The sequence below is a fragment of the Melopsittacus undulatus genome, chromosome 2, assembly GCF_012275295.1.
Source record: "Melopsittacus undulatus isolate bMelUnd1 chromosome 2, bMelUnd1.mat.Z, whole genome shotgun sequence".
Classification (NCBI taxonomy): Eukaryota; Metazoa; Chordata; class Aves; order Psittaciformes; family Psittaculidae; genus Melopsittacus; species Melopsittacus undulatus.
The window spans coordinates 104,832,119-104,846,087 of NC_047528.1; the positions used below are offsets into that span (position 1 = coordinate 104,832,119).

At 48.7% G+C, this 13,969-nt stretch overlaps 1 protein-coding gene across 4 annotated transcripts in view; it reads left to right on the forward strand.

Annotated features, from left to right (window-relative positions):
* BCL9 (BCL9 transcription coactivator) overlaps nt 1-13,969 on the forward strand; it is a 61,692-nt gene that overhangs the window by 17,625 nt on the left and 30,098 nt on the right. Inside the window, exon 1 of one of the 4 annotated variants that reach the window (XM_034073153.1) lies at nt 13,512-13,546. The exons of 2 other annotated variants lie outside the window; for them this stretch is intronic. The gene's annotated coding sequence lies outside the window, so the exon portion shown is untranslated. Of the gene's footprint in view, nt 1-13,511; nt 13,547-13,873; nt 13,898-13,969 lie in introns of those variants that run through there. One more of the 4 variants, XM_034073154.1, reaches the window with a different exon arrangement.

Below are 13,969 nucleotides of genomic sequence, written 5' to 3' on the forward strand. Positions count from 1 at the left end.
TGGGTGATCATTGTTAGATTGCACACTCGGCCCATGTTTTGCAGCAGGTGGTGCCATGTGTCCCAGGATGCATTCAGCAGAGCTTTAGGACGTCTCTCCTTGTTGGGGTGAGACTCAAAAGGTACTGCTGGGTCAGCAGGAGCACCCTGCAAAGGGAGGAGATGGACAGACAGAATATGCTCTTTTCTTCCAGCATCATTACCTTTACCTTAGCCAGTGTGACCCTCCCCGGCAGCAGACACTTCAGAAGAGCAGGTCAACAGGTGGTTTTTGGAGGAGTTTAAGGGAAAAGAGAGCAAAACGGGAACTTTCTGAAATTAGTCAGCTTCAAAACATGAAAGCTTCCTATGTCTTTTTAAGAAACCACCTCCTTAGGAGTTGGCAAGTGCACTGCTTTATTACTTATCTGTTCGCTACATGAGTGGGCGACTGTACTTCCTGATTTGGTTCTTCAGTATAGAGAGATGATCAGCATAGGTCTGTAGAGGACAGTAACTCCTCGCCTACAGAAAGTAACAAATAGGAATAAGGATGCATGTATCTTCTGGTTGTCACAAAGGATTTCAGAGCACATTCGAGTCATATCCGAAGGAAAATGCCAGCTTACTTCTATTTTACAGATGCAGAAGCTGAGGCACAGATCAGTTACTTCTCTTGCTGTAGCTCATGGAGCAGGTGTGTGTATGGCAGCACCAGGAATGTGGTGCAGATTTTGCCACCTTCTGCTTCACCCACAAAACCATCTTTCTTTCCCAATGGGCAAAGTCTAGAAGGAGGGCGATCACTTGAGCAAGGAAATAGAAGTACACAAAATTCTGTTAAAGCAATATTAGGGATAAGAATTTAAACCCCCCATGTACGGGAATTCAAAGGAAGGGTTTCCATAGCAGCATTGCTTGCCCATATTGTATATACACTGTTTCGCATTGCTCTCATGTTGTCAAAGGCATATTCTAATATCTGCATGTGCAATATGTCTGAATCAGAGTTGCTATGAAACTTAAGGCTGAATTATACCACAGAGGCATATTCTTGCACGGTGCTGGGAGGAAATAATAGAAGTAGGTTTTGTTTGGATTTTTCTCCAGTGATACATTTTTCTTAGAAAATTGCTGATTTGCCAAAACTGTTGCTATTTTCAGGAAAAGTTGATTCCAGTTTTGTGTCCCATCTTGAAAAAAAACCAAAACCCAACCCTGAGAAAAGTTTTGAAGTTGTCAAAATGAAGTGCTCCAAGAAGATAAAATGAAATCTTTCATTTCATTAATTTGCTCATAGTTTCTAGGTACAAGTTTTGGAAACGATTTTCTTTCCTTGATCCGATGTAGAAAAATTATTTGAAATCTCTTGAAATATTCAAGGAATAAAAAGAATTCCCTTCTCTTTCATCCTGCGTAGTCCTGACCTGTCCTGAGAGTGGGGGGTGACAAGGGAACAACTGCATCACTCACACCATGTGTGTTGCAGTGAGAGAGGCTATCCCCATTATAAGAAGTTATAAAGTAGAAGAAAATGCCTGTGCAGTACTGCTCAAATCTTTTAGAACACCTAACTCTCTTTAAAACCCCCAGTATCACCTGGGTATGCTGGGGTTAAGCCTTAGGACCAGGAGGGTTTTGGGTGGGAGCTTCTCACATCAGCAGATGATAGGACCTGAGTGAGGAGGGAGGTGCCTCTTCCTCATTGACACCCCAAACAGGGGATGATGGGGTCTGAACTTCTCACCTTTGTCTGCACTGGTAAAGTGCCTCTTATGTGGTAGCACAGCTCTTCCCTGCTCTTGCCCTCTTCTATCCCCTACTTTCAGCAGCTCATCCATGCTCTGAAGTTCTCTGGTGGAGAAGGAAGGATGTTGTGCCCCAGGCTGGGAAGGAGTGCTTGTGCTCATGGAAAAGCCCTGTGAGTTGGTTTGGCATCATTCTTCCCACTGGCAGCAATGTTTCCTTGCTGCCAGCATTCCCAAATGTTGGTGTAGCCTGTATGCCAACAGCTGCTTTCTCCCTGCTCTCTCATGTTGCAATTGCTAATTTCTGTGCCTGTGCCTGAAGAGCTGTAGTTTAGACTTGCTTTGCCATGCATTGAAGCTGTGCTTGTTTAGGAAAGAAGCTGCAAAAGGGGTGTGGGAGAGGAAAAAGAAAAGAGCTTTTTTTTCTCCCCCTATGTGGCAGTGGTGGATGCTGGGTATTGGAGAGAGGCAAGCTGACAAACATCTGAATGAGTGGAAGAGACTCCTAACCCAAAGGGAGGAGTTGTGGTTTAGGTTAAAGCCACAAAGGAAGCAAAGGAGGTTACCACTTTCCTGTCTGTGGGCAGGAGGTTCTCCTTGTGCTCATTTGAAGGCTTAGCTCTAGCTCATTCCTCCTTAGGAACATACTCATCTGTGTATTTCTTGAAAAGCATTCGATCTGGCATCTGATCTTGGGAGTGACAAACATCTCCTTTATCCACAGAAATCAGCAGGAGCTAGGAGCTAAAGAACTGGGAATCACAGTCTAATTTATGGAGCCAGATAGTCTAAAGCATCTTGTTAAGCCATGTGTCTGGTGCTAGAGTATATAGTGTATTTCTCCGTGCATCTTCCTCTTTGATTCCAAGATTGCTGATTTTATTGTGAGTTTCCATACCTCCAGGGCCTGCTGGCTCCCCACAGATCTCGCTTCTCTCCTGTTCCTGAGTGGTGGGCAAATTATGTAGCTATCCTGCCTGGATCTAGCAGTCTTGTGTGCTGATACAGGGCAGACTGTGAATGTGTCGGGTTCCTCCCAGCATGGCCTGTGGTCAGTATTGTGCTCTTGATTTTCACTGCCTGCTTTTCTTTTGTTAGCTCTGAGGCTGTAGCTGTATGTGGTTGAGAAGTTTATTGTCTCTGCTCTGTAGCTTCACTCTTCATCTGTGAGGAGATGAGAGAATGCAGGAGTGCTCTTACAAGGGAGCAAACCTTGCCCTGAGCCTGAGGGGTGCTGGCATGCAAACCTGAGCTATCACCTGGTGACTACACCATTAGAACACTGTCACTGACAGTGACTTCAGTATGTGCCACCAGTGCCTTCTGAACACAGTGCACTGCTGTACATGAAAAGAGCATCTGAAAGATGCTCCCTAAAGAGCCGTTATGTGGTCTCTAACCTTCCATTACCAGCTCACCTTAGCCCCTAACCCTGGCCTCAGGGTGCAGCACAGTCATTTCATTTACCAGGTGTGAAAATCGTATTTTGCCATGTGAGGATGATTGCTCTATCAGATGTGTTACAGTATCTGTGTTTTTTTGTTGGATTTTTCTTTTTTTAAGGCTTTGCTAAAATGACAAGATATCATTAAAGATTTATGTGTGGCAAATGTGTCCTTTTTTTCAGTGTTTCCTTTCAGAGGCCTTCATGCTATTGATTGCAAGTAGATTTTCCTCCTCTGTTTTAAAACATTTCCTTTGCCTATGGATTTTCAACACTACTCACTGGATCTGTGTTCAGCATGTTCCCCAGACTATACTATCCAGCCAAATTCCCTTCCTGTTGGCCTTCAGGGACCACTTCTGAAGCTGGAAAGACCGTTCATTTGCAGTGTTCACTCAGTCCCGAGCAACTATCCAGCGTTGCATCCTCCTTACTCAAGGATGTACGCTGTCGTCTAACTGAGCCATGGTCTGCTTTCAGCATGTGCTTCAATGGGTCCCAAACCCAGCCTGGCAACAGCCTTGAGCTACCTCTTGCTTGGAGTGAGTGATGTTTGCTTGGATGTTTCAGATGGAAAGGGAAAACTCTATAATGGGGCAGCGAAGAAGCTGGAGTGGTCAGCAGCTGAAATTGTAAGGTTATTTGGTTTTGGTATCAGTATTATGTTGCTTGATCTCATCCTTGTGGCCATTAGAGTGGGGTACAAGATTTATTTTTGGTGAGGGCAGAGGCCTTAGCAGGCAGGCTGGAGTGCTGGTGCAGCACAGAGCCTGGAGCAGTGAGGTACCACTGCCCTTTCAAGGGCAAGTGCCCATGAGGAGCAGGCTGGGGTCCAGCAGCATTGCTCTCCTCAGAATCAGGCCCTGTGGCCCATGCTCTGCTGGTGGGTGAAAGGGCTCTGTGACAGCCAGCTGTATCCTGCCTCCTGTGGATTCAGCCATCTTTTGGTGGATCATATGAGTAAGTCATTGAAGACTTGGATTCAGACCTTAAAGCTTACGGTATTTGGCTTTGTTTACTGTAGTATTACAGCCTTAGGGCCACAGAAAGTGCAGCTTTATTGAAATCATTGGAGTGGTGCTTGCTTATGGCAGCAGGGAGCTGGGGACATGTTTTTTTGGAATGTGTTGCCAGGAACTTAAACCCTTTTCTTTGGGAGATGCTTTGAAAGGATGGCTCAAGTAAGTGCTTGGGAAACATCCTAATAGAAACAAGACATGGGAATGATTTGGTCTCAGAACAACCCTTATTTCTTCCCCACATCTGTGACTTTCAGAGCCCACCATCCTAAGGCTCAGTCCTTCTTTCCTTCTTCATTACCATCAAATCTTAGTTTTAAACCTCATATATATCATCAAGAGCTGGGGAACAATGGGGGACACTGCAGTTTCTACACATGGGAGAAATGGGGACTTGATGGCACCCAGGCAGGCTGGGGTTGTGTTAGTGGATCAAACAGCAGAAATCCTCATTAGCTGATTCTTAAATGAAAGGTACCCATGCTTTGGCATTTAAATGCTTAGAAGAGATTCATGCTACAGCCTTTAATGCTGGATACTCGTATAAAAACAATAAGCAAATATGCAAGTGGTTCTTAAAGACACTGTAGCCAGTGTATTACCTGCATTCCTTGCATACTGGCTGGACTGCTGGCATTCATTTTGTTCTGGTTCGACAGAAAGGACAGGCAAAAGGTACAGATTGTGTGTAGGAACAGCCCACCTTGTGAGCAAGACAAGGCACAGAGAGTGTATCCCAGCACAGTTGCATTACCAAGGCAGGTCCCCTGAGCAATACCATCTCACATGTTAAGTGGATGCTCTAAAAATATAAGGATACAGACAGAAAAAAACCATGCTGTCCTAGGTGTCTCAGGGCCTGCAAGGCAGGTATTGTCAGCAGATGTATTCATGCTAAGGAATAAACAGATACCATTTAAAATAAGCTGGCAGATTTTTTGTTCAGATGGAGTAGGAACACTCACACAGTCTGTTATTGCAGTTCAGCTGTGAGAGGACTAGCAAAATGTTTGGGTAGAAGTATGTCCAGCCATGACATCTGTTGCTAAAGTGGTCCAGAGTTTGCACCATAAAAGCACACAAGTGAAAATGCAAAAGAAGGCTAGTGAAGCATTTCCAGTGAGTGAAGAGCTAAGCCACAACTCTCAAGTGTGCTTTAATAATGAAGAGTCCTGTTTTTCTTGGTATTGTCCTCTATCATCTATGACCTTGCAGATCTGAGAGCTGCCTATGATTACTGCAGAAGAAAGTCAGCACCACACTGATGATAAGCCAGTATCTGAAGAGCAAGGGGAAATCTGCTTGTTTTCTTTGGAAGGATCTCACTGTTTTATGTAATCTTTGTATAGCACCCACAAATCAGTGACTGGTACTTTTGAAATGTATTTCCTTCATCAAAAGCTATTTGAAACAACAGGTAGCACCTATCCATTCAGTCTAAGCTCCCTTGACGTTTTTAAATGACAGATAATGAAAACTGTCTTCATTATTACTCAGGCAATTTCATCAGACTGTCACCAGCAAACAATGGCAAATTAAAGACTGAACAACCCTCAACTCTACTCTCTGAGGTATGTGTGTGAGAATACCCGATGTCTTTTATACAGCTTCTAGGAAATAGATGATTTTGCAGGTGGGAAGTGTTCTGATGTGTAAGGTACTAGAGGTCAACAGGAACATGTTAAAACCCGTCTGGAAAACAGTGGTCAGATGGCATAAACAGGGAGCACAAGCGCACGAATGATTGTGGGCGAGAGATGAGGCTTATCTAACAGAGCGCCGAGTTTTGCGCTGCCTTCAGTTTATGAATGGAGTTAAAGCTTGGTGCCAAACAGAGCATATTGCAATTGTCTAATCCAAAGGTGACAGAGGCAGACGTGATAGTAGGCAGAGCTGCCTCCAGAGAGGGCTCATCAGAACAGCCCAGTCAGACTGGCATTGCTACCTGATTGTCGGGAGCTGGTCCATGCCCCTGATTCTGAACCTAGCTGAAGAAGCCACTGTTGAGGTGTGGTGCGAGCATATCTTCCCCTGCTTCTCCCTCCCCAGCTGACACTGCTTCAGGCTTGCCTGGTCTGAGCATCAGTCACCTGTGTCCTTCCCCCTCACCCCCCTGAATTCATAGACCTCACCAAGCTGCCCCCCCACAGTTAGATTAAAGGGAGACAGAGAGTAGAAGGGGCATTTCACAATAAAACATCATTTATATGAGCTGGCTGTGGTATGGAAGAGGCTAGCACCAGGGAGTGAATTATAGGGGTCCAGAAAAGAAAGAGGCTATGGCAGAGAGAGGGTTGTTATTGGAGGACACAGGGAGCAAAATGACTGAGATAGAGGGTATAGATAAATAGTTAGAAATAACCACAGTGGTGTGATTTGGAAGGAAAATCAGTCACTACTTCAGTCACCAGTGGTGTTCAGTTTAGGGAGCCGAGTGGTAAATTACAGGCAGGTTAGGACTGCAAGAACATCTGTGACCCTGTGAAATGCTGGAGAGAGAAAAGTTGCAGTAGCAGTAAGATTCAGATCTCATGTATCTGAACATGAGTACCTCAAGGTGAAATAACAGAAGGAGAGGAGGCGGGAATATTGATTTCTGCCTCACAAAACAGACAACAACGCCTACTTTTTCATAGCAAGAATTTAACCATTCGCTTTAATGGGCCAGTCTGCAGTACTGTGGGGGCTTGGTTTCTTCTTAGCGTGCAATCTCGAGGGGAAATCATGCTGAAGTTGTTTTTATTTTATTGTAGGAAGAGACATGAACAAAATTTCACCCTCAGACACCTGTGTGCTGACTGCAGGGGCAGCTGTGGTCTGTGAGTGTAACTTGCCTGCAGTTGTTGTGCAGCCAGCGGGTACCCTGAGCAGCCGGAAGCTGAAGGAGCAGCACTGGAAAGCACAAAAAGCCTGTTATGCCAAGAGAGCTGTTGTATGTGTTGGCAACAGATGACTTCTTCTGTCTGTCTGAGGGCAGACTTAGCTTCCTTCTGTTTATCCCGCAAGAAGGATGCTTCTAGTGAAAGGACAAGGGAAAATGCTTTAAGCTGAAAGAGGGTAGATTTAGATTAGTTCTTGGAAAGAAGCTCTTCCCTGTGAGGGTGCTGAGGTGCTGGCACAGGGTGCCCAGAGAAGCTGTGGCTGCCCCATCCCTGGCAGTACTCATGGCCAGGTTGGACAGGGCTTGGAACAACCTGTTCTAGTGGAAGGTGTCCCTGCCTGTGGCAGGGGTTGGAACTGGATGAACTTTAAGGTCCCTTCCAACCCAAACCAGTCTGTGGTTCTATGGTTCTATAAAATTTCCTTTGTTAGTTTTACACCATGAAAGCACACACATGTGTAGCTCAGTGCTGTGGGGTGGGCATGGCAGAGAACATGGCTGTGCATGGGTGCTTGCTGTCTTGGACTAGGCTCAGCAGGTGGCTCAATGGAAGCAGGAGGTGAGTCTGGCAATTTTCTGAGTTGCTGCCATGTTTCTTCTCATTGAAGTCAGATATGGTCAAAGGGAGTGCAAAGTCATGGCTGACAATCTTAAAAGGCTTGAGGGTCAGGCAATTCCACAGCCAGGTTCTCCTGACAGCACCACAGCATGCAGTGTGTGTTAGCAGTTGCCTGTAAAACATAGGGACGGTGTAGCAGGAGCAGTGTTCTTGGGCAAACATTGATTTTGGAGTCTCCTGTATGCCAAAATTTCCCACCCTTGTTTAGTATGAATTTGTATTTTTCTTGCGCTTCACAGACATATGTTTCCCCAGATTCTGTTTACCTGATTTCCCTTCTGATTCAGTATCTCTTCTCTCCTTTCTCTCCCTCTTTTTTTTAATCATAGGAGATAATGCTGAGCATTTATCTCTGTGGCTGCATGGTGTTTGCCTCATACCTGCTTATTGACTTGAGAGATGACTTTCTAAATAGGGCAAGAGCTTCCTGCAATTGGAATATTATAAAACCTGGGATTTGTTCGTCATGTTAGAGTTTTGATGTGGCATACTGCCTTGAAGGGAGCCAGACCAACTAGAAGACTCTCTGGAGATCCCTAAGAGTATCTTAACTGTAGGCTCAGTTCTGTGCTCCAGCCCAAACTTGTTTAAGGCTCATTTTGTTCAGGTGTGAACAGGAAAACACAAACCAACTCTTCCTCTCTTTTTGGTGTAGGTAGGAAAAGAGAGCAAAGCCTTTGTTGCCCAGCTGAATTTGCCATTGCCTGTATGCTGTTGCCATAGGGTGATGTGGTGCAGGTGATCCATCAGCCAGTCTTCTTCCTAAGAGAGAGCTCTGTACACTGTGCAGCTGGCAAGGCGGTAGTAATTGGTACTGGGGAGCTGCAAGTGGTCTTATGCCAGCAGTGGGGACAGAGGTAGGTGTGTGTGTATATGGATACTGATGTTGATGTGAATACATGCGCCTTTCCCTTCTCTGTGTCTGTGAAGTCCCACCCAAATCAGGGTGCAGAGGGACTGACTCTTCACCCAAACCAAGTTAAGAATGTTCTTCAGTGTTTGCAGCACTGATGTTCAGCAAACGCTGGGAAAACTCAGGGCAATATCTAATACCAAAAGACACTGAATTAGAAAGAAAGACACAACAGTCTCTCCCCCTCCCCCAGGCCTGATTTCCTAATCTTTTAGGAATGATTTACAATAAATAAAAGGCTTTCTGAAAGAAGGGTTATTTTTTTTTCCCCCAAGTTAACAATGGATGTTAAACTGCCCTTCCCTGTGGTCCTTTCCCATCTCTTTCACACTGTCCAGCTTTAGGCTTCATCCTGCAGAGATTCACTGCGGGTATGCGAACCATAATCACCTGGATTTCTTACAGAAATGGGTTGTTTCCTTTCGAGAAGGCTCATTAGAGCACGCAGCCACGGAAAACTCAAAGCTCATGAGAAAAAGGTTTCACAGAGCCTGATCTCTCTCTTGTCCTGCAGCTCCTCTGATCATTTACACCAGAGCAAAAAGAGGGCAAAGCCCCCCAAGCCTAAAGCAAACAAACAAAGCAAAACATTCTCCTAATGATGTGTGCTCTTCACTTCCAGCAGTGACAGCATTTTACACCCACTTTGTGCAGGTGTGCATGAATGCAGAAGTTGGGAGGCAGTACAGAGAGCAAAGCTCTTAAGGAGTTAGTAGAGCTTCTCTGCTGGAAGGTTATAATCACACTGAAAGAGGGAAATCTTGCCTCTGCAGACAGGAAATATGTGAAGCAATTTCAGCACAGAGTTGCCAGAGATAAAATAGCTCATAAACTGAAAAAAAAAAATAATGTAGAGAACACTTAGCATTGTCCAAATGTGCCATGTCAAAGCTCATAGTTTGACTGCAGAAGAAGGGGTGTACAGGCTACAGATGTGCACGGTGACTACATCTGTTACTTGCAAGGAGAAGCACACATCACTGGTCCTGTGTATGGTGATTGCTGACAGATTCTTCTTAATGGTGACTGGTTTTCTTGAGGGAAGACTTTTAAGCATGAATGTCTGAAAAAGCTTGATATGCTGTTGCATTTGAGGTGGAACAGTGGAATGACTGTGGTTGGGAAAGAGGCTCCACTTCAGAGAGTGGATGCTGAGGAGCAGGGTGTGACTTCAGTGTCTCCAGCCTTCACATGCTACAGCTCCATGTCGCCATTTCACCTGTCCTCAATTCCATCTTCAAAAGTTCCTGTTTCTCAGATGTTTCCACCTCCTCCAGTTGCGCCGGTTCAGCCACTTACAAGGATGAAATCTACATTTGAGCTGGTCTGGTGTTAAGGATTTATTCTTGTTAGTAGGGCCCTTAAGAAGAAGTTGGTTCATTTAAACAGCTCACCTGTAAGTGTGGCACTAACTGAGCACGTGGCCAGATCCTCCTAAACTGGGTTTGCTGCAAGTGGAATAGTGCAACAGGGACACATCCCTGTGCACGTTGTCCACATTATTTGTGTGAGTAGCTCCATTGTGTTTCAGTGGGACTCTGCTTACACATATAAAATTAAATGTTTGTAGGGCCGGGCCCTTAGAGAATAAAAGCCACGATTGGGGTGTGCCATGCTCTGAACCATGTGTAGAAAGCATGATGCAAATATATTTTGCTGGCTGGCCTATCTTGTCTGATCTGTCTGCTCTGTAGAACTTGAGCTGCTTTAGCAACTTTTGTTAGGCTTGGTTTGCACTGGTGGAAGGGGACCCTGCTGATCTTCTGTCCTTGATGCAGCCAGGGAGTTGTGAGGAGAATACCCAGGCTGTAATGTCTCCAAGATGTTCCCGGATTTGCTGGAGTGGTCTGAAGAGCTGGGACAGCTGGCTTCTCTGGGGCACCTTCTATGAGCGTGGCTGAGGGAGGGCAAGATGGGGGGATGCTCTTGAGGTTGGCAGTGGCTGCCCTGAGGTCTGGGGCTCCGCCACCTGAAATCCTGCCTTGCAGCCTGTCATCACAGTGGAGATTTTTGGGAGCCTATTGTTATCTGTTCCTATGGTAAAGCCCTTCAAGGGCAGCAGGAGGGATTTCTCAGCTGGGAGTCTCTCCCTTGGGAATTCACTGCTGATGGCAGTTTGCTGTGGCATATTCTCAAAGGTGGTTGGTGAAGTAGCAACTTAAGTCTAGACAGTGAAGCAAAGCACCTTGATAGTTGCTATCCAGAGCCCCAAAGAGAGGAAGGAAGAGACATAAAGCCGTTGGAGGGGAGAGGCTTGGTGTGGTTATTTGAGACTGCTGCCTGCAGAGTTGCACAGTCATTTATAACTGCTTGAAATGTGGGGGGATGGGGTCAGGGGGATGGGAGGGGGGTTGGAGGAACCACAGCATCTGTGAACTGGTAGCATTTTGTGCTCCTTTTCCCTGGTCTAACTCCTAAAGGGATGAGAAAACAAAGTCCCGGGTCAGAAGAGGAAAGAGAACAAAAAAGGGAATCTGCTAACACTTCTTATTTTATCGCTGCTCTCGTGTGTGTCAGAATTGAAGCATAGGATAGGATTTTAAAAGGTACCTTCCGGAAGCAGAAGTTGGGTGCCTGGCTTCCTTAGGCTCCTCAGAAAAATCCCAGGTTCTGCTGCTCCAGGGAAACAAACTTCTTGTGAGCGAACCATGATGGGTCCCTGGTGTAGGTGATAGCAGAACCAGGTTTTCTGCTTAAAGCACCATGAGGCATGTTCTTTCCTTACACCCTGATTTGCTGCCTGGCCAGTCTAGTCTGTGCTGCTACTGCTATTGCACGCTTTCCTGGACTCAGTCCACTGAACCCTCTCTGGTGTGGGATAGGGAGAATGGTAGGTGTTACATTGAAAAATACATGTATCAGTGTAAAACCAGAGGAGGCTTATATGTCAGGCACAGGAGCAGGCTGAATCCATGGTGACAAAGGTGGTCGTTCAAGTAGAGCTGATCAGTTTTGTTTCACCAGCACTTCAGCTTTTGAAAGTGCTGCTGCCATCCATGGAAAGGTACAGGTAGAGCTACTGTTGGTGGATGAGTTGGAGAGACTGGCCAGAGATCAACAGTTTCCACCTTTGGGTCATGGATCATGGGAACGTGTAGCCTGAGGGACTTGTCTAGAAAAGGTAAGGAGGCAAGAGGCAGCAGTGGGAAATGTTCAGGGGCTGTAGTCAGTGCATCAGAAGGGGTTACAAACCTGCCGTTGAGAAGCATCACCCCTGCCTCAAGGAAGAGTATCTGCTAGGGTAAGTGTGAATTAGCTACAGTTGCAGTGATCAGGAAGCCATACAGAGTTCATCAAGGATGTTTCCTAGCGGGCATGGACAAGGGGAGGAGCAGAGTGGGACAAAAAGAGAAAAAGCCCCTTAGGGACTGAAGAAAGAGGAGATGGTTTTATCTGTCAGAGCAACACCCAGTGTGAATGCTTAGTGTGAAAGGGTCTTCTTCCAAAAAGCCGGGTTACTCAGAAGTGGGAGTTGGATAAGGTAAAGAGCGGTTCGCCTGCGGATAAAGAGAGGGAGAACACACTCCGCATTTCCATTCACTTCTGTTGTATTGTCCAAACAGGTTATTCAGGCATCGTGGATATGCAAAACCGATCAGCCTGCTTTCTCTGGTTAGACTGCAGCGGTTCTGTGCATCCGTGTGCCACGGGTGATTTGGAAAGCTTTTCCTCACAACCCACAAGATCACCCATTTTAAGAACATTTTGTGGAGGTGAAGGATAGGTGGACCTTGAAAGCGCTCTTTTCACAGAGTAAGTCGAAGACTGAAAAGGGTGGGGGATTGCTACAGATCTTCACAACTCTCAACTGCTAGCCGGTTTCAAGCTACATGTATGTTTAATCCCCCCAGACACGGAGCATTTGTTCAGGATAGGGCCCTTAAGCATATTTAGGAGTTGATAGGTTGTGTCTGTTTGTCATTACAGTCTGGTTCCTCCCTGTTTAGTTGCAAGCTGCTGCTTAACCCAGGGCTTTCTCCCATCAGAAAAGGCCCTCAGATCTCTCGGGGCGGCTCCACCAACCCGCTGGCAGCCGGTAGGCAGGCAAGTTTCTCAGCCATCAGGTAGGAGAAATAGGCTTCTCCTGCAGGAGCTCCCTCCCGCTTTCCTCCTGCCTTGCCGGTGCCCAGCCATCCCTTTCTTGCTCCACAAATACTGTGGCAGGGACATTCCGTGCCCGGTTGGTGTCAGGGGGCCGAACCACGGCGCTGCCTACCCACCAGCCGGCCCCCCGAGACTGCGCCCGCGGCTGGCTGCAGTGCCCAGCGCCCACCTCGCCTCCTCAGTGCATCGCAGCCCCTCCGCGGGCGGCTGGCGCTGCCGGGAGGCCGAGGCGGTGCCCGGTGGAGGTGCCATGGCGCGATGTGCCCGGGCAGGACGGTGCCGAGCGGGGCTGGCAGCGCACCCGGCCCCTGCGTGCGCCTCCCCCGGGGCCCGTGCGAGGCACCGGGGCTTGGCGGTGGAGAGCGGCCCCCCCTCCCCGTGCCCCCGCGGGCCCCGCGCCGTTTCCGTTAGGGGTGCCGTTAGGGGGCGGGACCCGCGCGCGGCCGGCGGGGCGGGGGGGGGCGGGGGGGGCGCCGGGTCCCGCGCCCCGCGCTCACGGGGCCCCTCCCCTGCGGTCACTTTAAGAACAGCCCTGGGCGCGCGGTCTCTTTAAAGGGGAGGGGGGAAGGAGGCGGGGCCGCCCCGGGGCGGGGGACAGGCTATGGTAATGGCCGGGGCGGGGCCGCGGCTGAGTGCGGTGGAGGGTGCTCTCCGCGGCGGGCCTGGCCCTTTAAGAGCCCGACTGCTACCACCGTGCAGGAGAAGGCGGGAGGGGAGCGGGTGCGGGGGGGAGGGGGGGAGGGACACAAGCTCCGCCCTCTCGCTGGGGAGGGGCGGGGCGGGGGGGTCGGGCGAGACCACTGCCCGGAACGGGGAGTAAGAGGCGGTCCCGCCGGCGGAGTGAGTAGGGGACAGTACCATTCCCGGGGCGGGGCGCGCGCGACGGGCGGTACCATTCCTCTCTCCTGGTTGCGGGACGCGGCGGGAGGGGGGAGGCGTAAGGGGGGGGGGGAACGGTGTGAGGAAAAAGGAGGTGGGGGGGAGCGGGCGGGGGGAACATGCGAGAGGGGCTTTATGGGCGGTACCATGTGTGCGGGAAAGAGAGGGGGGAGGCGCTGGCGGACAATGGAGCCTGTGTGTGTTTGCGGGAGGGGGAAGGACCCGCCGTCGCCGGGGGGAGACGCTGCGCCGCCCCCTCCCGCCCGGGGCTGAGAGGAGCCTCGGCCCGCGCCCCTCCCCCACGGCCCGGCGGTGAGTGAGGGGGGAGGCGGCGCGGCGGGCACCGCGCGACCACCGGCACCGGCGCCGCCGCCTGCTCAAAGT